Source organism: Oryzias latipes, chromosome 11 (assembly GCF_053564925.1).
Source record: "Oryzias latipes strain Hd-rR chromosome 11, Olatipes_Hd-rR_3.1".
Lineage (NCBI taxonomy): Eukaryota > Metazoa > Chordata > Actinopteri > Beloniformes > Adrianichthyidae > Oryzias > Oryzias latipes.
This window is the reverse complement of record NC_136247.1, coordinates 9,251,380-9,278,157: the sequence shown is the minus strand read 5'-3', so window position 1 is coordinate 9,278,157 and position 26,778 is coordinate 9,251,380. Positions and strand designations below refer to the sequence as shown.

Below are 26,778 nucleotides of genomic sequence, written 5' to 3'. Positions count from 1 at the left end.
ACTTGTGAAGATTTTTCAGAGAAACCATCTTGCATCCTGCAGTTCCCACATCTGCTTGCTGGGGGCAGTAAACAGGCTCTGAGCAGTAAATAAAGAAGTACAAAGAAGAAAACCACAGTCTGAATACCCCTCCTGTTTTATGAACACCTAGAGCTTCTCTCTACAACACATTTACATTTTCAACATTTTTATACATTCTTTGTTTTTGTCTGTGTATTCACACTGTTGGCATTTTTTTCCTCCTCAACAATTTGACTTCAAAACCATTTTCTGTCTCTCCTTTTGGGAAATGTGTCTGTATGAAGAAAGTTTTGTCTGCAACGTGGTGGCATAAATATCACTTCATATGTCTGCTACAGTGGCAAAGATGGCTCATTTTAATATGTGAGAACAGTCAGCTGGATAGGTCAGTTGGCCTTGGTGTAGAGCCTGGGTTTGATTCTAAGGTTGTTCAATGAGCCTTAAAATCCCTACATTATCCTTTTTGGGTCTCCCTCCCATCAACCCTTGAAAATACAGGCTTGTGTCTGGCTTTAAAAACTCTCAGCCAAATAGTGAAAGCTGCTTTGCTGTGACAACCCCTAACAGAATAAGTTGAAAGGTGAACAACAACATTCAGGCTACAACACTAAGTAACTGCAGAAAAAAAAAAGAAAATAAAAATCTACTTTGGGGTTGAGTAGTAGAGTAGTTATTGGCTGCCTCATAGCAAAGAGGCTCTGGTTTGAATCTAAGATGTATTCTTTCTGTGTGGAGTTTGCATGTTCTCCTTGTGCATGTTTGGAGTTTTACTCCAGCTTCTTCACATTCTTCACAGGTTGATTGGTGACTCTCAGATTGAGTGTGAGTGGTTGTATGTTCTTTGATGGACTGGCAACTTGTAAAGGGTTGTCTTCACTCAACAACAGCTGGGATGGGGTGCAGTGACCCTGACCAGTTGCAAGCAGGTTAAAAAAATAGATGTATGGGAAACCTGTAGTTTTCCAAAATGGCGGTGCTACAGCACTTCAATAATCTTTCACAGCTGCCAAACAAAGCAACCTATCAGAGCAAACTAACCACATCTCCCAACTGGAACAACTTTTTTATTTTTAACTTTGGACCACAGAATTTACCACCTGTGGATCACCTGTTTATCAACTGTTAATTATCTGTTGATCACCTATTGATAACATGTGGATCATCAGTTGATCACTTGTGTATTATCTGTTGATGACCTGTGCATCATCAGTGCATCATCAGTTGATATTGATCAATTGGTAATTAACCATGAATCACCTGTTGATCATCCATTGATCACTTGTTGATCATCTTTGGATCATCCATGGATCACCTGTGGCTGAGACCAGGCTCAGCGATTCTGCATGTTTTTGTAGTCAAACACATAGAAGCAAAAGTGGAACTTTAAGCTTCACCTCTAGAGCTGTTCGAGGGAAGATCCATGCAGACAGAGAAAGACAAATGTTTGTTCACATGACAACATCACGTTTGCTTTGTTGTATTACAAAAACAACCAGCGGGGGAGTGAGTGTGTGTGATTACCTTCCTGTTAGATCCTACTTATCCTTGTTCTGCTTGAACAAAAAGCACAATCACCCCCCCTGATTTGTTGAAGACAGTGGGACGTTGCGCACTAATTAAATTTGTCGTGTTACTCCCACTGTAAGCATTTTGATCGCTGGTCGCTGTTGTTGCTTCTTTATGTGGAAAAAAAAACAAGGAAACAAGGTGGCAGAATTAGAATCTGATGTTTGTAATTAAAAGTGAATTCATTTCCAGCTCGTGCAGCATTTCATCTTCTGTAAACACCATCAGGCAATTAAAAGGTAACCTTGCATTTAGAGGTCAACGTCTCCTTTTTATTTTCACATTAAATGCTTACAAGGAAACGCATAAATCATGGAAAAGGAAGTCGAGGCCGGGCATCTTTTGTTCATGCCTGATGATCAGAGCTAAATATGTTGCGCTGCTTCCTGAAAACAAGGTTGCATGAAAGATTGCAGACTTTTTACAACAAAGAATTCTGTTCAGTGCCTTTTATTTTTTTATTCATGAGCATTTATCCACCAGGATGGTTGCAGTTGAACAGAGAAGCAAATCACTCTGGTTTGACTTAACCCTTGTGCTATCCTATGAGGTCAAGATGACCATTGACGTGTTCTCCCTACCATGACAAAGATGGATAAAGGAGAGGATTTCACGAATCCACGGACACCAGTGAAGATCACAAATCATTGAAGAATAAAGGTTCAGCGCACTGTCTAGTGGGTCTAGATGACCCCACTCCCAATGTTAAAGTGCCTAGGACAGCACAAGGGTTAAAGAAGCTCGCAGATTTTTAGTTTCATGGTTTCTTGGTTGAGATTATTGATGCTGCCAAACGCAGATTCTGATTCATCGCAATTCATTTGGATTTCCCAATGGGAACTGATGCGCCATGAAAGAGGAATCCCACCACTAAAAGTGTGAATCTTGGGGATGCCAATGAACTTCAATTTGAAGAAATATGTTTCACATCTGTTTTAAAAAATCAATTAAATTCAAATCTTTTGTTCAGTCCCCGGCCAAAATGCTACAATGGCAACCATAGTTACTAGACTTAAGTCGTCATTTCAAATTAAGCATTAAACCACCGCCAGTTAAACTCACAATAAAATTAAAAGAAACACGTGTAAGTTTAAACAAAAAGGGTAAAACCTGAGAAATGCACCAAATAACAACAAAAACAAACTCAGTAAACAACATCTGACTTGTGTTATGTCTAGAAATGTCAGTAAAGTTTGGCAGGAATGAGAGTAGAAATATATCATGAATTTTGTTATCATTGCTGGTGTAAAACTAAACTTTTTCACCTGGGGTAAGCGGAACATTACTTTCTTCTGCTACCTCCCTCTACTGGTCTTTTGAGGAACTGTAACCTCTGGGTTTGCATCAAATTCCAGAGGGGACTGGCTCCAGGCAAGATGGCGCCTGACATCATTAGCCAGAAGTGGAAATTATATGAATTATTCTAACCGTAACCCTATTTAGAATTAAAAAAAAAAAAAAAACTTTTGTCAAAGCTTAAAATTTGAAAAAGTGTTAAGGGGGCCAATTAGAATGATTTTTTTTTCAAGCGCTATGGAGAACTCCGGGCTCTGGTTGAGGACTTCCTCTTCATTCATGTCTTCAACTAAGTGTCTTTCCGTCTGGAAAAGAAGGTGGGGCTTTTCACTCATTCATCTTCAAGCAGTTTTGTCCCTTTTGGGGTCACAGGGCTCCTGGAGCCTATCCTGGTCACTCGTGGGTGAAGGCAGGGGACATCCTGGACAGGTCGCCAGTCTGTCGCAGGGCAGACAACAATAAAAATGAAAGCCCATGTATATTTTCACCAGAAGTCAAGAACCATTTCTTTAATCACTTTTATTTCTAAAAACTAAAATGTTAATTTAGAGTCAAATTTAGAACTGGAATCTGAAATCTAAGTCAAGTCTCAAATTATTTCCACATATGTTCAATCTTCTTATGTTTTTCTGTTTTGTAATTTGTTTAAAAATTATGATTCTTTCGAAATAAAAATAAGTTAAACTTAAGGTCTAGGATTTTACATTTGACTTGGTACACATTTTCTCCTCTTCAGATTTACCCTCAGCATTTCCTGTGCTGTTCTCCTCCTCTCCCTGCGTTGTCCCTTCTTCTCTCTTGACATTAAAACATTAATTAGGCTAAGGCCATTTAGGCAGGCCTGAGGTAGGCAGGAATGAGGAGCAAGCTCAACAGAAGATGCTGCGGGGATGCATTTCAGATCTGATCTCCCTAATGCCCTGAGAACCCACCGGGAGGAGCAATAGGAAGACTAGGAAGCTAAAAATGTTGGGGGAAGAGAAGAAGGAAGAAAGGCACCAAGGTGGCCGAGCAGGTAAATGTAGAAAACTGAAAAAAAAAAAAGTCTGACGTAATCCAAATTTTTCTTGTTTTTCTACCACTAAATTAGCGAATAATCACAAAACAATTCATAAACCTGAGATCATTTTTAAACAGATTTTATAAACTGCAGTGAAGGTTATAGCCTTGTGCTGTATAGAGCTGCGGGTTCCATGAGGTGAACCCTTCACATTAAAAGCTCGCACGTGCCGAATCCGACCTCATCTCTGTGCCAGACAGTTTGGTGGTAAAACAAAACGAAGGGAGGAATAACTGACGGAGGGAACATGTGACCTGCAGCCGCTGCTGCTGCGCTCTCACATCCTATGTTGGATTTAAAGAGAGATGAAGGAGCGATGAACACACCATCATCATCAGCTCACCTCATCTGACTTTGCTCCGCCACCTGAGGACACACACACGTTGACACTCACTCCATCTGCTTGGTTATCTAACTCACACTACGTTCCTGTGCACACGCACGTGCACAACCAACATAGCTGGTTAAGAAGCCTGACCCTTGTGCCTGACAGCTGTTCCACTGTTTGAATGGAACAAAGAGCCTTCAAACCTAATGCGATGATGAATGGATCTGCTGATGTGGAGCACGGTGAGGATCCTCTCAGCTTCACCTGAGTAAACTCTGAAAACTTACTTCTATAATTATGCTCACCTAGTTTATTTGAGAGTTTCAGGAAAAGCTGCTCCGAATGTTTCTCTGGGAGAAGCAAAAGCTGAAGTTCTCTCGCTGACATTTTCCCAGAAATGACCTCAAAACCGTTTGCAACGAGTTTGTCCCGAGGTGATCCTGTTCCCTGGAATGCTTCCGGTGGATTCCAGTGAGCTTTCATGGGCTTTGAAACGTCCCTATAGAAGATTCACATGATGTCCTGAGGCTGTGATGGTGAAAATTAGTCTTTAATATGCGTGGAAAAGTGAGAAAAGTTGTGTTCTTTATGTGAAATTTTCACAGATGTATCATGAATAAACCAGGTTAAAACAGTGGAAGAAGAATGAATAAACCACGCAAAGAACATGTGAATTAACATAGAACATTAACCTCACGGGATTATTGCGCAGTTTATATGCAATTCATTAGTGATTCATGTGTCAAAAACACAATTTTAATGTGATATATGAATCGTGTACAAGATAGAAAAGTTATGCGTTAGTGTTAAATACGTGAAAAGTCTGTTACACAAACGTGGAGCGGTCGTGGAAGAATCACGCACAATTGCGTAAAATTACACAACTGTGTAAACTACGTAAAATGCACATAGACTGCGAAATCCTCAACCAACACAAAATTTTGAACAGCTCAAATCCGAATTCGCGTAAAGACCAGTGGGCCGAAACCCTCGTTGGACATCTACAAATGTGCAAAAACTGACCATGTAATAAACATAAAACAAGGTTAAGTTTCTCTAATAAATGTAAAAATGCATTTATTTATTGTTTTGGCTTTGCCATAATGTTTTTATGTGCCCTTCCCCTTTAAGACGGGCTGTTCTCATATGCTAAGGGTTTTGTGTGCACTGCCCCTTTAAGAAGCACATTAGCATGCTCCGCTCAGAGCACGAGGAGCACAGCAGAGTCGAAGTCCCGACAGAGGAGCAGAAAACAGTTGAAGCCACGCCAGACAAGTTGCTGTGTTTTGGTTATGTTTTAAGTTTAAGAAGGCATTCCCTGTAAGTGTATATTTTGTCTAAAAAAACAGACTTATTTTGAAGTTGTACATTTTTATAACATTTTGAATATGTCCTGTATTCATACAGTTTCACACCTGCCATATATAAACGGAAGAAAACCCATCTTGGCGTCTGTCATTCCTTGTGTGGAGGTGTTTAACTGACTGGATAGTGGGAAAGGCTTCCATGAGTCCAGAACAGTGAAAAGGGAGACCGTTCGACAAACTTCTCAACCCCGGCTGCCATCCCTGTTCCAGGATCAGCTCGACACATGCAACAATATCAAGTTGGTAAAGACACAGCAAATCAACACAAACTATGGAGGAAGTCGAACTAGAAGTTAGATCTGTGGCTTCACGATCGAGCAGATCTTCAGCATCGAGCGTAGCATTAGCCGCGGCAACAGCACGAGCCAAAGCAGAAGCCGCACAAGCCAGAGCCGCATTTGCAAAGAAAGAAATAGAGATTAAATTGGAAAAAGCCAGACTAGAAGCAACACTTCATGCATTGGAAAAGGAAGGTGAAGCTCAAGCTGCAGCTGCAGAAGCAGAAGTAATGGAAGCTGCAGTTGCTAGTTTGGAAGCAGCAGATCGTTCAAGTAATATTTTCCCAGCAATGCATGTGCAGGAGCGGACAGCTCAATATGTGAAAGATCACGCTGCACACAGTGATGAAGAACTAAGTGAATTAACGGCAAAAAACATTAAACCAAACAAAGGCCTGCAGAAAACCTATGCTAAGCCATTGGAGATGTCCCAAGAAAATGCTCCCACAGTTTGTAAAGAATATCGGTCCTCACAATCCCCCCAAATCAGTGAATTAACCAAACACCAACATCCCCCTGAAAGGCAACAGGAAAGTTACAGTTTCACCCCCAGTTTCAAGAAAAACACATCCTATGATAACGATTGTCATGGTATGCCCTCTGCTGGCCACTCCAGTGACACAAATGAGCTGGCAAAGTTTCTAGTGAAAAGTCAGCTTTTAACATCTGAGCTTGACAGATTTGATGACAAAGCAGAAAATTACTTGTCATGGAAATCGTCATTCATTCACACCATCGAAACACTTGATCTTCGAGCAGGAGAAGAAATAGATTTACTCATTAAATCATTGGGCCCAGAGTCAGCTAAACATGCACGTCGCATTAAAGCGGTCAACATACGGAAACCATCAGTTGCCTTGCAGAATATTTGGGACAGACTAGAAGAGACCTATGGCTCCCCAGAAGCTATAGAGGGCGCTCTCTTTGCCAAACTTGACCAGTTTCCTAAAATAGGTCCAAAGGATAATCACAAGCTAAGGGAGCTAAGTGATTTATTGTTTGAGATTAATTCAGCCAAACAAGAGGGATATTTAAATGGACTGTTATATCTTGACACGGCAAGGGGCATCAGTCCAATCGTAGAGAAGCTTCCATACGGTCTACAGGACAGGTGGATGATGGAAGGCTCACGTTACAAAGAGGAGTATAAAGTAAGTTTTCCTCCCTTTACGTTCTTCATGCAGTTCATCCACACCCAGGCAAAGGCACGCAATGACCCCAGCTTCAATAACATATGTTATAAGTGTTGCACATCCAATCAACACGTGGCCCGTAACTGTGATGTAGCTGTTAAATGTTCTGAATGTGACTCCGAAAAACATCCCACAGCTTTGCATCCAGATGTACCCTTCACTTCCCGCAAGTTTTCCCAGACAACAGCAGATCACGGCGGGGAGAGAGAAGAAATGCAGAAGGAAACCGTTCTTACAAGTTGCACTGAGGTATGCGGGAAAGGATTTTCAGGAAAGTCATGTTCCAAAATATGCTTGGTCAATGTTTACCCAGCTAACAATCCCAGCAATACCAAAAGAATGTACGCAATGTTGGATGACCAGAGCAACTCGTCATTAGCAAGATCAGAGTTTTCTGAAATGTTCAAAGTTAACAGCGTTCCAACACCTTACACTCTGCAGACCTGTGCTGGTGTAGGAGTAACAGCAGGTCGAAGAGCTTCTGGCTATGTTGTACAGTCAATAGATGGTGCCTCCGCGATTCCACTACCAACGCTGATTGAGTGTAACATGATACCCAACAAAAGAAGTGAAATTCCCACTCCAGCTGCTGCAGAAGGTCATCACCACCTTGAACATATTGCGCACAAAATACCATCACTTGATAGCAGTGCTGCGATCCTTTTATTACTGGGAAGAGATGTTTTAAGGGTCCACAAAGTCCGCAGTCAGATTAATGGTCCACACAATGCACCATTTGCGCAGAAACTTGATTTAGGCTGGGTGATAGTGGGAGATGTGTGCTTGGGCAGCATCCATCAACCTTCAGAAGTCACCAGTCTAAAGACTCACATCTTGACAAATGGGAGAACCACCCTTTTTCCCCCCTGCGAGAACCACTTCAATGTCAAGCCAGAAGCCAGCTTACCAGACCGACTGCAAACTCAGAGTAGCATGAACAAAAAACAAAGTGCAGACAGTCTAACCTTAGAAAGCAATGTTTTCCATCAGACCAAAAATGACAACAAGCTTGCACCTTCCATGGAGGACCTGCTTTTTCTCAAAATAATGGACGAAGAATGCATACAGAATGAGACAAAAAGCTGGGTAGCCCCACTACCTTTTCGTCAGCCAAGAAAAATACTGCCCAACAACTGCCAATATGCGGTCAGCCGCCTTAAGTCACTGCAACGCACACTCAACAAAAACCCTGAGATGCAGTCCCACTTCATAGATTTTATGCAAAAGATGTTAGACAATGGTCATGCTGAGCTCGCACCCCCAGCGCAGGAGAGCAAAGAATACTGGTATTTACCCTTTTTTGGAGTATACCATTCCCAGAAGCAGTCGCAAATAAGAGTGGTATTTGATTCCAGTGCCCAGTTTGCAGGTGCCTCACTCAATGACATACTGCTTGCAGGTCCCAATCTAACCAACAGTCTACTTGGTGTACTCGTGAGGTTTAGAAAGCATAAGGTTGCTGTAACTGCAGACATTCAACAGATGTTTTACTGCTTTTTGGTAAGAGAAGATTGCAGGGATGTCTTGAGATTTGTGTGGCACAAAGACAACAATCCAGAAAAGGACATAGTGGACTACAGAATGTGTGTCCATGTTTTTGGAAATAGCCCCTCCCCTGCAGTAGCAACTTATGGCCTGAGAAAAGCAGCAGAACAAGGTGAAGCAAAATATGGGGCAGATGCGCGTCACTTTGTCGACAGAGACTTTTACGTGGATGATGGGTTAAAATCTCTTCCCACTGAGCAAGAAGCCATCGATCTTGTCAAAAGAACCCAAGAAATGCTTGCAGCATCAAACCTCAAGCTCCTCAAAATAGCTTCCAACAAAGCTGAAGTGATGGATGCTTTTCCAGTAGAGGAGAGAGCTAAAGATCTCCAAGCTCTGGATCTGTTCAAGGATGAACTTCCAGCCCAGCGAAGCCTTGGCATTAAATGGAACATAATGTTTAATTATTTCACCTTTCACATTCCTCAGACAGACAAACCATACACACAAAGAGGGGTTCTGTCAACAGTTAATAGTGTTTTTGATCCACTTGGGTTTTTGTCTCCAGTCATTATTCGAGGCCGGCTTCTCCTCAGAGATCTTTCACTGCACGCAACAGAGTGGGATGCTGAGCTTCCTGAAGACATGAGAGGGAGGTGGATTGAATGGCAGCAGTCTCTTCAGTGCCTCAGAGATCTACAAATTCCACGTACGTACACTAACATCCCATTCTCCCAAGCTAAACACGTGGAGCTGTGTATCTTCTCAGATGCATCAATGAAAGCAATATGTGCAGTTGCTTATCTCAAAGTTACCACTGCTGAGGGCAGAACAGAAGTTGGCTTTGTCCTTGGAAAGACACGAATGGCCCCTCGACCGGAACCTACAGTTCCTAGGCTCGAACTCTGCGCAGCAGTAATGGCTGTGGAAATGTCAGAAGTGATAATCGAAGAGATTGATTACCAAATACACCAGACTCACTTCTACACTGACAGCAAGGTGGTTTTGGGTTACATCAATAACCAGTCGAGGCGCTTCTACGTTTACGTAAGCAATCGTGTCAGACGCATCAGAGAGTCAACAACACCTGAACAATGGCACTTTGTCACGACGGATAAAAACCCCGCTGACCACGGTTCACGCTCCGTTCCAGCCTCAGAGTTGCAGAATACGTCGTGGTTAACAGGCCCAGCCTTCCTGCACAGCTGTGCCGAGACCCAATTAGAACAATATGATCTACTGGACCCAGATAATGATGCAGAGGTGCGTCCAGAAGTAAACACTCTCTGCACAAATCTCACAAAATCTGGATTGGACACAAGACGCTGTGAACGTTATTCTTCATGGAAGTCACTGAAGAGAACTGTGGCAAATTTGATTCACATCGCACAGTGTTTCGCCTCCTCCGAGACCAGAGAAAACTGCTCTGGGTGGCATATTTGCAAAACAGCCATCACATGTGAGCTGCTGGAGAAAGCTGAAAATGTAATCATTAAGAATGTCCAGCAAGAAACTTATCCTGATGAAATCAAATGTTTTGCAGCAAAACAAAATCTGGCCAAAAAGAGCCCACTGATAAAGCTTAATCCCATCATTGGAAAAGACGGCCTTCTGAGAGTTGGTGGCCGCATTTCTCACTCTGGCTTGGAAGCAAAAGAAACGAGACCTATCATTTTGCCGGGAACCCACCACATAACTACCCTGCTTGTGCAACACCATCATGAAAGGGTCAACCATCAAGGCAGGCACTTCACCGAAGGAGCAGTCAGAGAAAGTGGTTTGTGGATTGTTGGAGCTAAAAGGTGCATTGGGAAAGTTATAAACAAGTGTGTCTCATGCAAAAGACTAAGAGGGAAGTTTGAGGAGCAATTAATGAGTGACTTACCAACAGAACGTCTTCAAATGGAGCCCCCTTTTACTTATGTGGGTGTTGACATCTTTGGCCCCTGGGAAGTGTTTTCAAGGCGTACAAGAGGAGGACAAGCAAACAGCAAACGATGGGCTGTGCTATTTACCTGCTTGTGTATCAGGGCGGTACACATTGAAGTAGTGGAAGGAATGAGCTCATCCAGCTTCATCAACGCGCTGAGGCGCTTCTTTTCTCTGAGAGGCCCTGCAAAGCAGCTACGCTCTGACTGTGGCACTAATTTTATAGGAGCTCAGAAAGAAATCACAGCTTCAGTGTCTAACCAAGACAAGGTACGACAGTATTTGCAAGAGCACAAGTGCACGTGGGTATTCAACCCTCCTCATTCGTCCCATATGGGTGGAGTATGGGAACGTATGATTGGCATGGAAAGGCGCATACTGGACAGTTTGTTGCTACAAGCTGGGCGTTCTCAGCTCACCCATGAAATCTTGACGACACTGCTTGCTGAAGTTACGGCTGTGATCAACGCTCGCCCAATAGTGTCAGTTTCATCGGACCCGGAGCATCCACACATTTTGTCTCCTGCCATGTTGCTCACACAAAAATCTGCAGCTCTTCCTCCAATTTGTGATGACATTGATCACAAGAACATGCTTCAGAGTCACTGGAAGCGTGTTCAGTTCCTCGCTGACCACTTTTGGAGCAGGTGGCGGAAGGAGTACTTGTGCACCCTCCAAACTCGCCAAAAATGGCATCACAAAAAGACTGAAATCAAAGAAGGAGATGTTGTGCTTCTGAAAGACAAAAGTCAGAAGAAATGAGTGGCCCATTGGAATCATAGTCAAGAAAGTTGCAAGTGAAGATGGAGTTGTGAGAAAAGCGGAGGTTAGAGTTGCTAACCAAGGGACTGTTAAGACTTATTATCGACCCATCTCGGAGATGATTCTTTTGTTACGTGGTGACGTATAAGTTAGTTTAGTTGTGGCATCCTTAAGATACCAGACGGGGAGTGTTTTGGCTTTGCCATAATGTTTTTATGTGCCCTTCCCCTTTAAGACGGGCTGTTCTCATATGCTAAGGGTTTTGTGTGCACTGCCCCTTTAAGAAGCACATTAGCATGCTCCGCTCAGAGCACGAGGAGCACAGCAGAGTCGAAGTCCCGACAGAGGAGCAGAAAACAGTTGAAGCCACGCCAGACAAGTTGCTGTGTTTTGGTTATGTTTTAAGTTTAAGAAGGCATTCCCTGTAAGTGTATATTTTGTCTAAAAAAACAGACTTATTTTGAAGTTGTACATTTTTATAACATTTTGAATATGTCCTGTATTCATACAGTTTCACACCTGCCATATATAAACGGAAGAAAACCCATCTTGGCGTCTGTCATTCCTTGTGTGGAGGTGTTTAACTGACTGGATAGTGGGAAAGGCTTCCATGAGTCCAGAACATTTATTTACATTTGTAGATAAATGAAATGTGAATTCTAAATTATGCCCAACTATGAAAGAAAAATAGTGAATCAGTCTGATGGAGTGGGACTTTTGGTAATCATGGGGCTGATTTTTGTTCTTAAATAAACTCATCATGCAATCATTTTCAGAATCCAAGCAACTTTGTTTCAGCAGAGTCCAACAGTGAGACCTGCTGTAGCAGCGTTATGGAACTGTTTTGACTTCAGCATGGTGGAATCATCCATAAATTGAGCATAGAGCACCTTGTTTTAATCCACTTCTGCAGACTGCGTGTCTGCTAACTTCAAAAGCAGCTGCATCGGCCGACTTGATGGCTGCCCTCCTCATTCATCCTCTGTCAGATGACTGAGGATTCAGGAGGACACTGCAGGTGTCCTGATGGAGATCTTCTTTCGGCAGGGTCACAGTTCCTCCTCCATTTTGATTTATGGCCTGTCACTCACACCTTTGTTTCCAGGGTGCTTGTTTACCTGCCTCACCTGTCTGCAGGTCTCTTCCTCCTCTCAGACAAACCTTGTTTATTTAGCAGAAACCGGAGGCAGAGGCAAAAGTTGTGTGAGTGTCTGTCAGTCATCTGCCGTGCTCAGATTTCAGGAAGAGTGAATTCCTGAAACAGAAATGTAATAAATTTGACATTTTTATGCACTGCAGGAGCTCCAGAGGCTTGAGACTATATATGCCTTTAGATCCAGCTTTAATTGGCTTTTGGGAAATGTAAAAATCCAACAGAAAATGGTCCTGTCCTGTCCGTCAGAAAAAAGTCTCTGTCAGTCACAGATTCTGCAAGTTGTCCCTCATAAAACACATACAGTTGAATTTGAAAGAATGTCATAATAACAATGTAGCTCTTACAAAAGAGCAAGAATTCTGTCTCAGAGACCTGTTACTTCTTTAATATCTTCTATCCTCCATTACCTGTATCATTATTACCTGTTTGAACTGGGTATCTGGATAAACGACATGTCCACACCCTTAAACAGTCAAACTGTAACCTCTCCACCATGAAGGACAGCAGGGACAAGCCTGTTCACCTAAACATGACTGGCATTAACCAATGTATAATAAACAGGGATCTTAGTGAGAAGAGATCAACAGTTGGAGCAATTATTGCTGACATGTATCTCAAAAGCACCATGCCCACTATGAGGCATGGGGGGGAAGCTTCATGCTTTGGGACTGCTTTTCTGCTAAGTGGACATGATGACTGATTTATGCTAAGGATGAATGGGGCCATGTGTTGAAAACTTTCTTCCATTAGGAGAACATTTAGGATGAAAAGTGGTTGGATCTTTCAGCATAACAATGATCCCAAACACATCCACTAGGCAACTGAGGAGTAGCTATGTAAAGGGCATTTCAAGGCTCTGAAGTGGTCCAGCCAATCTCTGGGTGTCATTTCAGTAGAGAATCCATAAAGGGAGTTGAAAATCTGTGTTGCCAACAACAGCCCCAAATGTCCCAGATTTTGAGAAGATCTGGATGGAGGAATGGATCAAAATAGCAGATACAGAGCAAACTTGGGAAAGATCTACAGGAAACTTTTGACCTCTGTCTTTGCCAACCAGAATTACATTGCAAAGTATTGATGTTAACTGTAGTTATTGACCAAATATTTTATTTAAAAATAAATGAATAATTTAAAAATGTGATTTATTGGATTACTTTTTAATTTTCTGAATCTCATAGTTCAAGTATTTCTAAGATCAGCATTACAGACCTCTATATATTTGGTATAACTATTGAAAATAATTATGTGAACGTTTCGTAACTGTAACATTTTTTCTTCTAGTGAGCAGTCTTAGTTTTTAGATAATATTTTGCAAGCCTTGTCTTGTTTGTTCTTTTAGCTTCCGTTTAGGAGTTATCTTTTTTCCGAAACCTTTGTAGTAAGATATTAATTAAACAGTAAAAACTTCTTGCATTATTTACATTATCAGCAGAGGAAAACAAAATAATAAAGCTTAACAGAAACATATGGAAAAATATTGAATAAAAAATAGCGAACGAGTTCGCCTTTCAGGCAGCCATAGTCTCTCCCCCCTCTAGGGCGGTAGTTAACTAACTCACCTGTTCAGCGTCCTATTTAAGTCCAGGTGTGCAGCCGTTCATTCTTTCTTACCGCAGCGCTGCATTCGTCGCCGGTGCTCCATGCCCGCTGGTCTTCTTCTCTTCGGCATCTTGGTGTATTCCCCCGTTCTTTTTGGATGGCGATCAGACTTTTTCTGATGTGGGGGCTTTCGTTTCGCCGCGTCTGTCTCTCCTTCCGCGGCAATTCGGCGGGCGGGTAGCGGCGCCCGGCGCGTTCGGCGGGTGAGTGTTTTGCGGTGTTTCGGGTCGGCAGCGGCGCTAGATCGGGAGCTGTCCGGGCCTTCTCGTCTGCTGTGACCGTCTGTATCGTTGCGGTGAGCGGCCCGGCGGTCTTTTCCCGTGTTTTTCTGTTATGTTTTCTAAAGGCCCGTACACACCGGGACGAATATTCGCCAGGCGTTATTCGCCAGCGTTTTTCGCCACGTTTTTTGTGTTCACACCCAGGCGATTTTCGCTGACGATGAGCCGAGCGAACATGCAATTTCAGTCCCTGACATTAGATGGCGCTTAATGTAAACAGAAATATTCCTGTACACAAGGTGGCGCGCAATTTTACGCTTCTTAAAGTCGCTTTTCACTCAGAAGAAGAGGGCAAGTATTTACGCGCTTGTCAGAATCATACAAAGAAAACATGGATATTTCAAGCACCAGTAGCTCCAACTGGTGCTTGGTTCAGGGATATTTCAGAATGTCCGTCATTATTTCTTCGCGGCAGTGTAGACGCTACTTGGCGTCTATCTTCTTCGCTGGTATGTGTGCTCAGCAAGGCAGTTTTGTGTTTGAGCGCCCCCAAGTTGTGTTTTACTGTAACTTCAGAAGCTCCAGACACGTGTGCAAAAGCGCCATTCTCATTGGTCGAATAGATTTCGACGCGAGGCGTCAAAAAAAAAACCGAACCCGAGGCGGGGTTTTTTTTTGACGCTTTGACGCGTGGCGTTTTTCCGCGTCGGTGTGCACACTCACATTGGTGCCCTTTGTTTAGTCACGAGGCGTTAAACGTCGGCGAAAATCGCCGGCGAAATTCGTCCCGGTGTGAACGGGCCTTAAGGCTTTTCTGTTTCCTTATTGACCCGGTCATCGGTGACGTCACGCTCCTAAGGTCCCTGGGAATTGTAGTTCTGTGTTCTTTGACTCTGTGGTCTACCTGGTTCGTTTTCATGCTGTGTGGCTCTGCATCCGGTTATTGTTTCAGGGGTTGTGGGGTCTTTCTTGTGGTTCAAGGCTGGTGGTCCTCGTCTGGACAGGTTTCTCATGTCGGCTGAATTAGTTGTGACTTTCGGCGTTTTATCTGTTGCTGTGTGTTAATTAGGAGCCGAATGTGAATCTTGCCTGTCTTTATTCAACGCTGGCTTTATTATTTTGGTGGCTCTCTTTGTTTTTTGTGTTTCTGTTGTGGGTGCTGTACATTTGGTGGTTAATCAGCGTTTGGTTTGATCTTTCTTGGACCCCTCTTTCCTCTGTGGATATTTACTTATGATTTGTGTCTTTTATGCAACGTCTGTGGCTTGTTTTAATTCACTCGGCGATCCTCATTTGTCGCCTCCGCCTGCTCACTGTCTGGTTTGTTTTCAAGGCCGCCACTGAGGGTGGCCCCTCGGAAGTGATCATGTTGATGGAACTTGTTTTGGACCTGTTGGCGCCTCGTAGTTCATCTTCCAGTTTGTTCTTACTTCGGCTGCCCATGCCTTCTCCACGTTTTACTTTACTCTCTTGCGTTTTTGGACTGTCCCTCTCAATGCTTGGAGTGGTTTTGTTATAATGATGCCTGTCGTGTCTTCAGTCTCCCTCTGCTTGTTCTTCTGTGGCTGGGCCCTCTGGTTTTGGGGAGAAAGATTTATGAAAAGTGGTTTGTGTAGGTCCGGCCGCCAGAATCCACGGCTCTAATAGTTTTTAAGGGATCGTGTGGTTATGAGAATTTAGCCATGGAGATTATATTAAGGCTATTTAAAGAGTGAGATAATAGTCTTGTGTCATCGGTTGTCTTGGTTGGTGTTTAAATAACACCATGAGCAAATTATCCCTGACCGTAGAAACGTCATCATTTACGCTCAAGCTTAGTTCAAGAGTTAATTCTTGTGTCCACAAGCCAGTCTTCTATCTGCCCTGCTTAAGCAGATGACACTCGGCTAGATGCATCTACATTTAGAGGCTGTTATGCTCTGCCTCTAAATTCTTAAGGTTCAGTCTAGCTATCAAAACCTACGATCCCTTGCGGATCTCCAGATGCCCTTGGCTAAAATTTCAGCAGTCTGTGTTTTGTTGTCCACCTATTTGAGAACCACTAATATCAAATACGAGAATCAAATTCCAGCCGAGCTGCAATCCATTGCTACGTGGGACGTTGACCTTCCTCATCTATAATCTCCTTGGCCCTCGGTTACCCTTCCCATCGCCTGATTTCTCAATGACCTTCTGAAGGTGCGTCCCTCTGGAACTGTCAAAGGTTACTTCTCTTACAATTGGTGTATATAAAATTGGTGTTAAGATATCGTGCAGTTTCTGTATTTCACTATCAATTTACTGTTGGAATTTGTGATACTTGTGGTTTCTATGGTGCGATGAATCCACAATGGGACTTTCCTTAACTTTCTACTAAATTTAATTTTCTCAGATTGTTCTCTGCAAAGCGTTGTTATTCCATTTATCTCAATCATTGTAAAAACTAATCAGTTTCTGGGTCATATATATATTCTTTGCTGAGACTAATACTGGTTTTGTATTTTATCTATGCATCGCATCCTGAGCCTGCGAGTCCCTGCTCCCTGGCCTGCTTCTCCGTTTCTGGCAAATGATGACACCCCTGCATTCCTTGATCTGGTGTTGCAACGATGACTGCTCGACGTACCTATTGCTGAACTGAAAGTGATGGGGCGGTGGCCCTCCTCTGCGTTCCCATGACACTTCTGACTTAAATCAATCAATATGTCAGCAGCAGAATGAATGTACATTTTTGAATTATAGATGTTTAAATAAAATTATTGCCAGGTTTAAGCCTCAAAATTTAGGATGTTCTAAAGTGTATTATAGTATGCGATGGAGCTCAAATTTGGTTTCTTAAGCTCAATTACTCCAATGAAGCATTGGAAATATGGCCGTTGAGGTTGTTCTTGATATTTAGATGGAAAACTTCGAATAAATGGATGTTCTGAGCTCGTATTATGGTATGCCAAATGGGGAAACATTATGGCAGTTAAGCTTGTTCTTAGTCCTGTCGTTGGAAGCTTCGAATTAATGGATGTTACTTAAACTCGTTTAAATAGTATGCCAAATGAAAGAACGTTTATAGCCGTTAAGCTTGTTCTTAGTATTTGATGGAAGCTACGAATAATGGATGGTACTTAAGCATGTCATAGCATGCCTTTGGAAGCTTGGATTGGATGTTAGGTAGGGTCTTCATACGGGTTGTTCTTGGCGGTTCAAATTATAGTTCCTTACAGCGTTTCGCGGATGTGGGCTTATATTCTAAAAAAAAAAAAAAAGAAAAACAGGTATGAGTGATTCTTATGTTGGCTCCCTGCTTTGTTTTGTTTCGTTTTTCTTTTGTTTGGCTCTCTCTCTCTTTGCCAATAGTATGTTCCCCTAGTTGTTCCACGAAGGGGAGCGGCCCGACGGTCAAAGGTGCCGGGTCACACATAGCAGATTCACTAGATAGTATGTCCCCTTCGTGGCGCTGAACTCGAATAAAAGAAATGAAAAGAAGGGGGCGGCCCAACGGTCAAAGGGGCCGGGTCACACACAGCAGTCTTACTTGGAAATGGAATGGAATGGAATGGAATGGAATGAAATGAAATGAAATGAAATGAAAATGAAATGCCGCCGAAACACACCTCATCTTATGACACACTGATTATACATTTACATTCTTTCTTCTTGATGATCTTTGGTTTTGGGGGTTTGTTACCCTAAAGTTTATGGAAATTGTCTCATGGAATTGTACGGCCTTATGCCAATCAAAGTTTGTGAATGCCAACTAAGATGTAAATTAAGTATGTAAAAATAAATGTATTCCACTGCAAGAGTTTGTCTGACTGAAACAAAGGTGAAAACTTAAAGCTAAGTGCAGGACGTTTAGGTTTAAAGAAAATACTACGAGCAGTAAAGTCGTGCAAAAAAAACATAGTAAATCAGAGCATCAGGATAAGAATTCATCCAAATCTCAAAGAGGCCCCAACCAACTGTAGTAAAGTTTTATGTGACATGCTTCAGTAAACTTCCACTTCTGAGAGGATAAACTGGAACACTGAAAACTGATGGTAGCAAATCTGCAATAAATTTGGTTCCTCAATGAGCCGCTGTTTGATTTGGTCCCTGATTCATGAGCAGAAAAGCAGGTGTGTTTGGTTCCTCATGTGTGCCAGGACATAAATAACCTGGAGACTAACACTCGCACAGATGCTGCGGCTGCAGCTTCTGCATCTAATTAGGTGAAAACGTGTGAATGTAAGCTGTGAGTTTTGACATATGTCTGAGTCCGTGTTTTTTAATTTATTTTAGTTATTTAGGATTTTCAATCTATTTTAATACCCAGTCCAATAAAAATTGTGTCTTTGGTGTTTTTAATATGTACTTGATGATGGAGCACAAACATTAAGAAAGTTACAGTAAAAATAGCATTTCTAAGTATTTCTCTGTTCAAATCGTTGTAAATCAGGAACAGATGAAAAAAATGCTGTTTGAAAAAGCTTGTAGCTGTGATGTAGAAGCTACACTTGGCAGGCCACAAGCTAAATCCACTCTATTCTGATGATTCCACTTACAGACGACTATATCCATGAATGTTTTTGTTTTCCTGATCCAAGCTAAAATCTGACTCAATACTGTACAACTAGATAGCTCCAGTATTGCTCACCGTTTTTGTTGCACTGGTGGATTCCTACACTATTTTGAGTACAGTTGGAAAATCTAAATTAAGTATTGCTTATAAATATATTTAAAAAAGGATATTCACCTGTAACCCTTGTGCTATTCTAGACACTTTGACATTGGGAGTTGGGTCATCTAGACCCATTAGACAGTGCTCTGAACCTTTTTCTTCAATGATTTGTGATCTTAACTGGTGTCCATGGATTACATGAAATCTATCCACCTTTGTCATGGTAGGGAGAACATGTCAATGTAAGGGGGGGGGGGGGGGGGGGGGTCAGAGGAAAGTACAAGGGATAAAAAAAAGTAGTTGTGATTGGAACCCTTGGTGTGGAGCAACCCCGCCCCCCTTCCCGTAACCTATAACTAAGAGCACTGTGTACATGCTTAGTTTTCTTTATATATGTTCTCTATGATGAGAAAAATGCCACAAGACTATGTTAGAAACACCAAGAACACAATATTTCTTGCAGTGGATCTTTCAATAATCTAAGAATAAATAATGGAAATTAAATTTTATCAAAGTTTACTGATTCATTTTAATAATAAATGACATCAGTCTTTACTTATGTGTTGACGTTTTGTGAACCTTATCTGTAAAATTGCATAAAAAAAACAGAAAATTGAACTGTTGCTTTCAATTTTCTTTCGATTTCTTTTGTTTCTATTTTGTCGCTTAAAATGACGCGTTTCTCAAGACTCTTATTGTTTCATTTTGCTTTGTCTTCGCTTTACCTTTTATCTTCGTATTTGTAATGTGCGGCGTGCAACGCCGTCATAATTCAAATGTAAAAAATATTGATAAAGTTTAATGAAAATTGGTGCATGACGACGGAAAGGTGCGCGATAAAAGATGGGCAGGAAATGAAACTGGATGCGAATCGGAAATGGGAATCAGGTGGATTAAGGGGTCGTCAGAGAAAACAGAGGAGAGGCTGCATTGGAAATAAGAAACAACAAACAGAAGAGCAAGACAGGAACAGCAGATGGAGAAAATGAAGGCTGCTCGGTGGTAAACAAACAAAGGATGGAAGGGAACGGGAAGCAGGCGCCATCAGGGAGGGAGGGAAGACGGGAGGAAGAGATAGAGAGCTCCCATGGCAGGTAAGCACTAAACTGAAAGAGGAGAGGAAGAACTGATGAAAAAAGGTAGAGTCTATCTCTAGAACTTAGCTTAAAAAGAGATCTAAAGGAATGAGCAAAAAAGAAACGGTGGAGTGTCTGTCTTCTGCCAGACGCTCTGTGCCGACAGCTTCTGATGGAGGCATCCAGGGCAGATGATGACTGACGGCCACACGGCGAGCTGACGGCACGTAAAGGTCACATTAGCGTCGGGAGATGAGGGGCGGGATCAGGGAAGGAGGAGATGCTCGGTGGAGCATCTGTGGAGAGAATGGACTAAAGCAACCTCAGAAAACCGAGAGAGATACCTTAAACTTTCAGAGCCTCATAAAGCTTCCAGAGGATGGATGTTATTTGAACATTAATATCAATCAAAACACTCCAGATATGTGTTTTTCAAAGAGCATGCCACGGTGCTAGTGTGACGTGAGACATAATCAGGTGTGACGTGGGAAATTATTCCATTTTTAACCTTATTGGTCTAAAAATATTTTCATTTGCCAGGATATCCACTCTGTGTTCATCCAATCAGGTCCAGATTTCATACCGAAGAGGTAGAAATAAGACTAAAAAATCATAAAATACTTTTTTTGTGTTAAGTTGATTCCTATTCAAGAGACTTTGATAAGAAATGGCTGTACATTGTTATTTCAAACTTTTCCTTACGTTTTCAGTTGGTAGTGGGCCTTATGTGTCATGATATCACTACACTTGGCAGACCCAGATTTTGGAACATGGAAGAAAACCCAGAGGAGCGTAAGGTTATAAAGATGATTCAATTTACAGTCAAGAGATTTTGATGGTGAACTTGAAAGAGGAATTCTGATGGCAACAGGAATGATTAGGATCTGGAATCTTGGCTTGGAGGCGAGGCGTGGCTGGAGGGTTCGGCAGTAGAGGATCAGGAAAGCTTGGTTTGAACTGGATACGTGAAGTGGACGAGGAGCATGGAATGACAACGGTGACCAGATGAACACTCATGGAGATATTTTCCTGTAGGTGAGGCGTAAGGAGAATATTAGCGAAAAGAATACAGGCATGAACGAGATACATGAGGCGACCAGACTATGCACCGTAGAGGAACAACAAACTGGCACTGGATTTCCTTAAGAGGCTGCAGGCTGATGAGGTGAGTGGAGACAGCTGGTCACGTCAGGAACAGAGAAGAGAGGGGAGGAGAGCTGCCAGAGGCACCATGACATTATGATTTTTATCAAGAAAAATGTAAGGTCAAAAACAAGGTTGAAAAATACTGCACTGAAGTCACACTTTATTTCTGATGATTACAAGGATATACAAGACCTGCCACGATTTAATCTATTGTAAAAGCTTTCTCCCAGTGGTCTTTTACTCATGATTACGGTTTTTGGCCAAAAAACCTGTGTCGTTTCCGAGGACATACTTTCTGCAGAGTGGCAGGAACTGTGACCTGCCACCCACACCAGGTGAAGTTCACTTCCATCGTCCTCCTTCTTCTTTATACTCTTTTGTTCACAGACTTCACCTTCATTTGTTTTCTGATCAAATCTGGTTTTCACTCAAATCCTGTCATCAGGTTGCACACGTGCTTAGCTCACGTGCACGCCCCTGAGTGCACACTAATCTTCAAACCTGCTGGAACGACATGTGGGCTCAGAGAATGCCAGCTAAAACGTTTTTCTGTTTGTAAAATAGTTTGTTTGGATGTGAGAGGAGAAAAAGAGTGTGTGTTTGTGTGTGCGCGTTTGTGTGTGTGTGTATGTTATAGGAGTATAAAGGGCAACAGAGGAGGGGAAATTAAAAAGGCAAAGAAGAGCTATCAGAGATCCTTTAATTAGTCTCTGCGTTTATTACTGTCGGCAGCAGAGGTGCCGTCTGCTCCTGAGTCAGGAAGAAAGAGGAGATTGGAGAAGAGGAGGAGATGGACGAGGCGATTACAGAGGCTCATCAGTGCACACGCTCATTTCACATGAATAGAAACACTTTTTTCTTCATCGTTTGGTTGCAGGTTGGATTTATGGCTAATAGAAGGAAATGTTGGTGGTATGCTGAAAACCGTGCATGTTGGTTCCCTGGTAACCTTGGTAAAGAAAGTAACGCTAGCAAAGACCCATACACTGCTTCTCCAACAATCTGATTTTCTGCTGAAAAAATAGAATTTTGCATGCTGAGGCTTCCCGGGACCCCTTGTTCTCCAGTCTTGTAATGGTTTGTGGCATCCTCTGAATCCCATGGCATTTCCATGCAGATCACAATGTGCAATGTACTTTTTCTTTACCTACCATCGCCATCAATCCATCCATTTTCTGAACCTGCTGAACACTGGTAAAGCCATGGGGCTGCTGGAGCCTATCCAAGCTACTGTTAATTGAAGGTAGGGTGTAACCTGAACACGTTGCTAGTCTGTTGGAGGTCCACACACTCTTTCCTCCTAGGGTAATTTCAGAGATGGTGAACAGCACATACTCACTATATATAACACATTTCTACCTTCTTAAGGTCGTGTCACACAGCCACAGAGGAAAATTGGTCATCCATAAATATACATGGAAAAATTGAGAAAAGGTTTGGATCTTAAAGTAAAATTTTCACAGATTTATGATGAATGAACCACGTTAAAACCACAGAAGAAGTACAAATAAACCACGCTAAGAACATGTAAATCCACGTAGAACATGAACAGTGTTGCATTTTTATATGGAATTCATTAGTGATTCATGGGTCAATTACGTAATTTAAACATAATATGTTTGCTGTATACACAATATAAAAGTTACACACCGGTGGTACATGTGGTAAAAGTCCATTAGACATACGTGGAACAGTAGTTGAAAGCCACAGATTTGCAGATGCATTCTGCATAAATCATACACAATTGCCAAAGATTTACATTATAATTGCGTCTACACTACGTAAAATATGTGTGAAGTGCTAAATTCTCAATCGACCAACAGCTCAAAAGCGAATTCACATAAAGACCAGTCGGCCGAAACGCTCAACGGATATCTGCGCACATCGATGAACGACGAACACAAGAAACACCTAGGAATTACGTATATCACACATGTATCATGAAAGGCCGAAATTTCAGAAGTGTAAAATAGGAAAAATGTACATAGTGGCTGTGTGACACGACCTTTAAGGCACAAAGCGCTTTACAGTCACAGTGCTATTCACCCATGCACACATACTTTCACACACTGCTGGTGACTCCACTGCCAAACATTGGCGACAACCTATAACCACCAGGAGCAACGGGGGGTTCAGCGTCTTGCCCAAGGACCACTACTTTACAATTAACCACTACTGTCACCCCCCCGAACACCAACATAATTTATCAGTAAATTAATTCTAGCCTACGTCTGTTTTTCCTTCAATCCGACCTCCACTTAAACCCTACTTGCAAACCCATAGATCCATGTCCAACTACAAAAGATTTAGAGAAGTCATTACAGCTTGTCTCCATGACAACCTAGACTTTGTCTTTTTTTAAAGATTTCCGTCAGGTGGTAAATGTTGCAGTTCCTCAAATGACCACTGACACTAGGTTGCAGAAGGTAGCAATTCTCCTCTGTTAATGTCCATTTCTTAAATCTAACCCTAAACTGAAGCAGGAAGACACTGGGTCCCATTTTTAGCCTTGGAGATGATACAAAAGGAAAAGGGGAATTATGCAATAAGATTTCTGAAAAGTCATTGTTCCTTGCTCTTGTTTTCCTTTGAAATGATGCTTTATCGTGTTCAGAGGCCTGAAGTACAGACCATGTGCACCAGAAGCAGCTTCAGAGGCTGCTTTTTTCACAGATTCACGCCTGTTGTATTGTTCTAACTGGAACATGCAGACAGACTGACACCTCCCACTCCTTTGGTCTCCACTGAGCTTCATCTTTCTCTCCTCCGTATCCCTTCAGTTTTTCACCAGCACATAAATTGAAACATTTTTCCAGTCAAAAGGAGAGGAATTGTAAAAGCGTTGCATAATGTTCTGATGGAGAACAGAATATGCAAGCAAGTTTCGGAGACAGAGGTGGGGAGGGAGCGAGTGGCCCCTCATTGATCTGCAGCACAAAGTCATGTTTTAGCGCATCGATTTATCCACAGACCCAAAGATCATCTTTTGCAGAAGGAAAATAAATGAATAAATAAATAAATAAAAGAACAGCAGGAAAGTTTTGTAAATGGACTGGTGCGATAAACCCTGTGAGCAGGATGCTGCGGCGCTGGGCCTTTGTGGGTCTGTCCACCAGACGAGTGGAGATAACAAAAGACCAATTATTGCCACAGATAACCCATTCAATAAGTTCCTTTGGTCCAATTTCACCATAATCGGCCCAATTAGATTCAATTAGATCTTACTGATGAACACAGGAACCTGAGGTCCAGTAACTATCCCCACCCCACCCCACCCCCACGTGTTCTCTGCTGAACTGGAAATCAGCATAATGTCATTCATTCATATTATAGGTTGACCAGTTTCTCTTTCAGCCTGAATTTGGGTCTGTTCGGGACATTTTAAATAGAAATTCTAGATCCAGGGCTCCTTTTATGAAATTTACACCACATTACACCTATTCTAAAATCATTGCATTGGCTCCCTGTGTGATTCAGGATTGATTTGAAGTTATTTTAAGGGTATATAAAAAAATGTATGGTCTTGGTCCGTTATATCTATGTAATATGATTTTGAAGCATGCGCCTTTGCCGACCTTGAGGTCCTCTGGCACAGGCCTCTTAATGCTTCCCAAAGTTTTGGTTCTTAAAGAACCAAAATGTTCAGAGAGGCCTCATTTAGTCTTAGGGCAGCAGAGACTGTTCATGTTTGTAAAGGAAAGCTCAAAAGCTACTGTTTTAATCAGACTTTTAGCAGAATTCTAGGAATACGTTTCATTGATAGTAAAAGGATTTTTTGTATTCATATTTCTTTTAAGGGCTGCACATTGGCGCATTGGTTAGCGCTCTTGCCTCACAGCACGGAGGCCCCCGGGGGTCCCCTTTCTGTGTGGAGTTTGCATGTTCTCCCCGTGCATGTATGGGTTTTCTCCATGGACTCCGGCTTCCTCTCACCGTCCAAAAACATGCTTCACAGGTTATTGGCTACCCTAAATTGTCCCTAGGTGTGAATATGACTGTATATGGGTGTGTGATTGTGGCCCTGCGACAGACTGGCGACCTTTCCAGGGTGTCTCCTGCCTTCGCCTCTTAGTGGCTGGAATAGGCTCCGACAGCTCCGTGACCCCGAAAGGAAATAAACGGATTAGAAGATGAACGAATTAATTAATATTCTTTTTAATTATTTGATTGGCTCTTTTTAGTTCATTTATCTTTTTAATTTACTTTTAGTGATTTTTTTTCTCTTCCAGGTGTATTTTTTGTCTGGTTATTAATTTCTGTTTTAATTTTGTTCTTTATGCCTTTTACATTTTGTTTTAACTTTAGTCATAGTAGTAGGTTTAGGGGCTTTCATCTGGACTTAGTTTTTAAAGTTAGAAGACGTTTCAGCTCTTATCCAAAAGGGCTTTGTCAATTCTTAACTTTTGAACTTTAGTGTTTTCCCTAATGACTCCCTGTTCCGATAGGGTGGGGGTAGGGGGGGGGGGGGTCCGATGGTTTTACCCTTAGTGAATCTGAGTTGGGGGGAGCAGTCACTAGCTTGGAGGTGTCCCAAAAATATTGTTTCCCTACTGAACCATCGGGCCAGATTTGCATCTAATCCTGAATTATGTTTGCGTGGGGAGATTTCCAATGTGTAAAGCATATTTGTGTTACAAGAGTATAAAAATGCTTGACAGATTAAGTCTGATTCAATTTGATTTTTTGGATCTAATTGAACTGTTGCAGCCTTGATTACCATCAACCATCTTCTAAATCTTGCGCATTTTTTGTCTTGGGTGAGTCACAACTGTTTAGTTTTTAAGGTGGCATTTTTCCATGTAATTACCATTCCTAGCGTCCTCATTTTGCTATTGTATGGAATTATTTGCCTGCTTTTTAATTCTCTTTTTTAGTCAAGATTTAATTTTTTTGGTCCCTCTTTTTTATCTTTTGATTTGTTTTGACCACTTTTTTTAAATTGCAGAATATTGCTTTTCTAAGGTGTACTTTTTCTAAACATAAAAAGCCTTTTGTGGTTTTTGAATGGCTTTTTTAGACACTTTCAATTCTTTTCATCTGCACCCAGATTTTTAAACACTGTTTTTGTAAAACATAAGGTTTCAGTGACCGGAGACCAATGCTAAGTAACAAAAAAAACATTAAAACATAAAGAAATTCATTAAAAAGAGACTAATAAGATAATAAAATTTTGTATGTGCCCCAAAAATTGATATCTCAATCTAGACAAATTTCCAGTTTGCCTTATATTTCAGTCATCAAGGTTCAGTTTTTTTTAAAGCATCAATTTAAAGCTGAATGAATATCTTAAATTCAAACCTTTATTAAACACTATGTTTGTTTTACGCTCTTTACATAACAAATCCGATTGCCTCATAAAATTCAACTTCTGTGTTAATTACAACAGAGCACATAAGGAATATGAATGACCCGAGGGTTTAGAGCAGAAGCAAGCTGGCACAGTCAGTATTGCATTAATAAGCTGGGTTATACACAACAAACCCAAATGAAATGCAAAACATTCCATCAATGTGTGTATTGAAGCGGAAATGAACAACAGAGCGTCTGAATCAGAAAAATTCCTGCTTTTTCAAAACCACTGGAACGTTTAGAGAACAGAAATCTTTCATGGAGCTGAGTGGATCAGAAAATGATGCAAACACTTTTCTGTCTGCTGCATCAC

The 26,778-nt window shown here is 41.8% G+C and overlaps 1 long non-coding RNA gene across 2 annotated transcripts; it reads left to right on the top strand.

Moving 5' to 3' along the window:
* The first annotated feature begins 5,451 nt into the window (after window positions 1-5,451).
* Window positions 5,452-11,709, top strand: LOC111948239 (uncharacterized). Of its 2 annotated transcripts, none has more exons than XR_002874188.2 (4): window positions 5,452-5,591; window positions 5,679-5,877; window positions 7,246-7,358; window positions 9,163-11,709. It is a non-coding gene; the product is annotated as an uncharacterized LOC111948239 (long non-coding RNA). The 2 variants fall into 2 exon arrangements; XR_013658843.1 differs by having other exon boundaries at window positions 5,679-5,881; window positions 9,163-11,289.
* The last annotated feature ends 15,069 nt before the right edge of the window (window positions 11,710-26,778 follow it).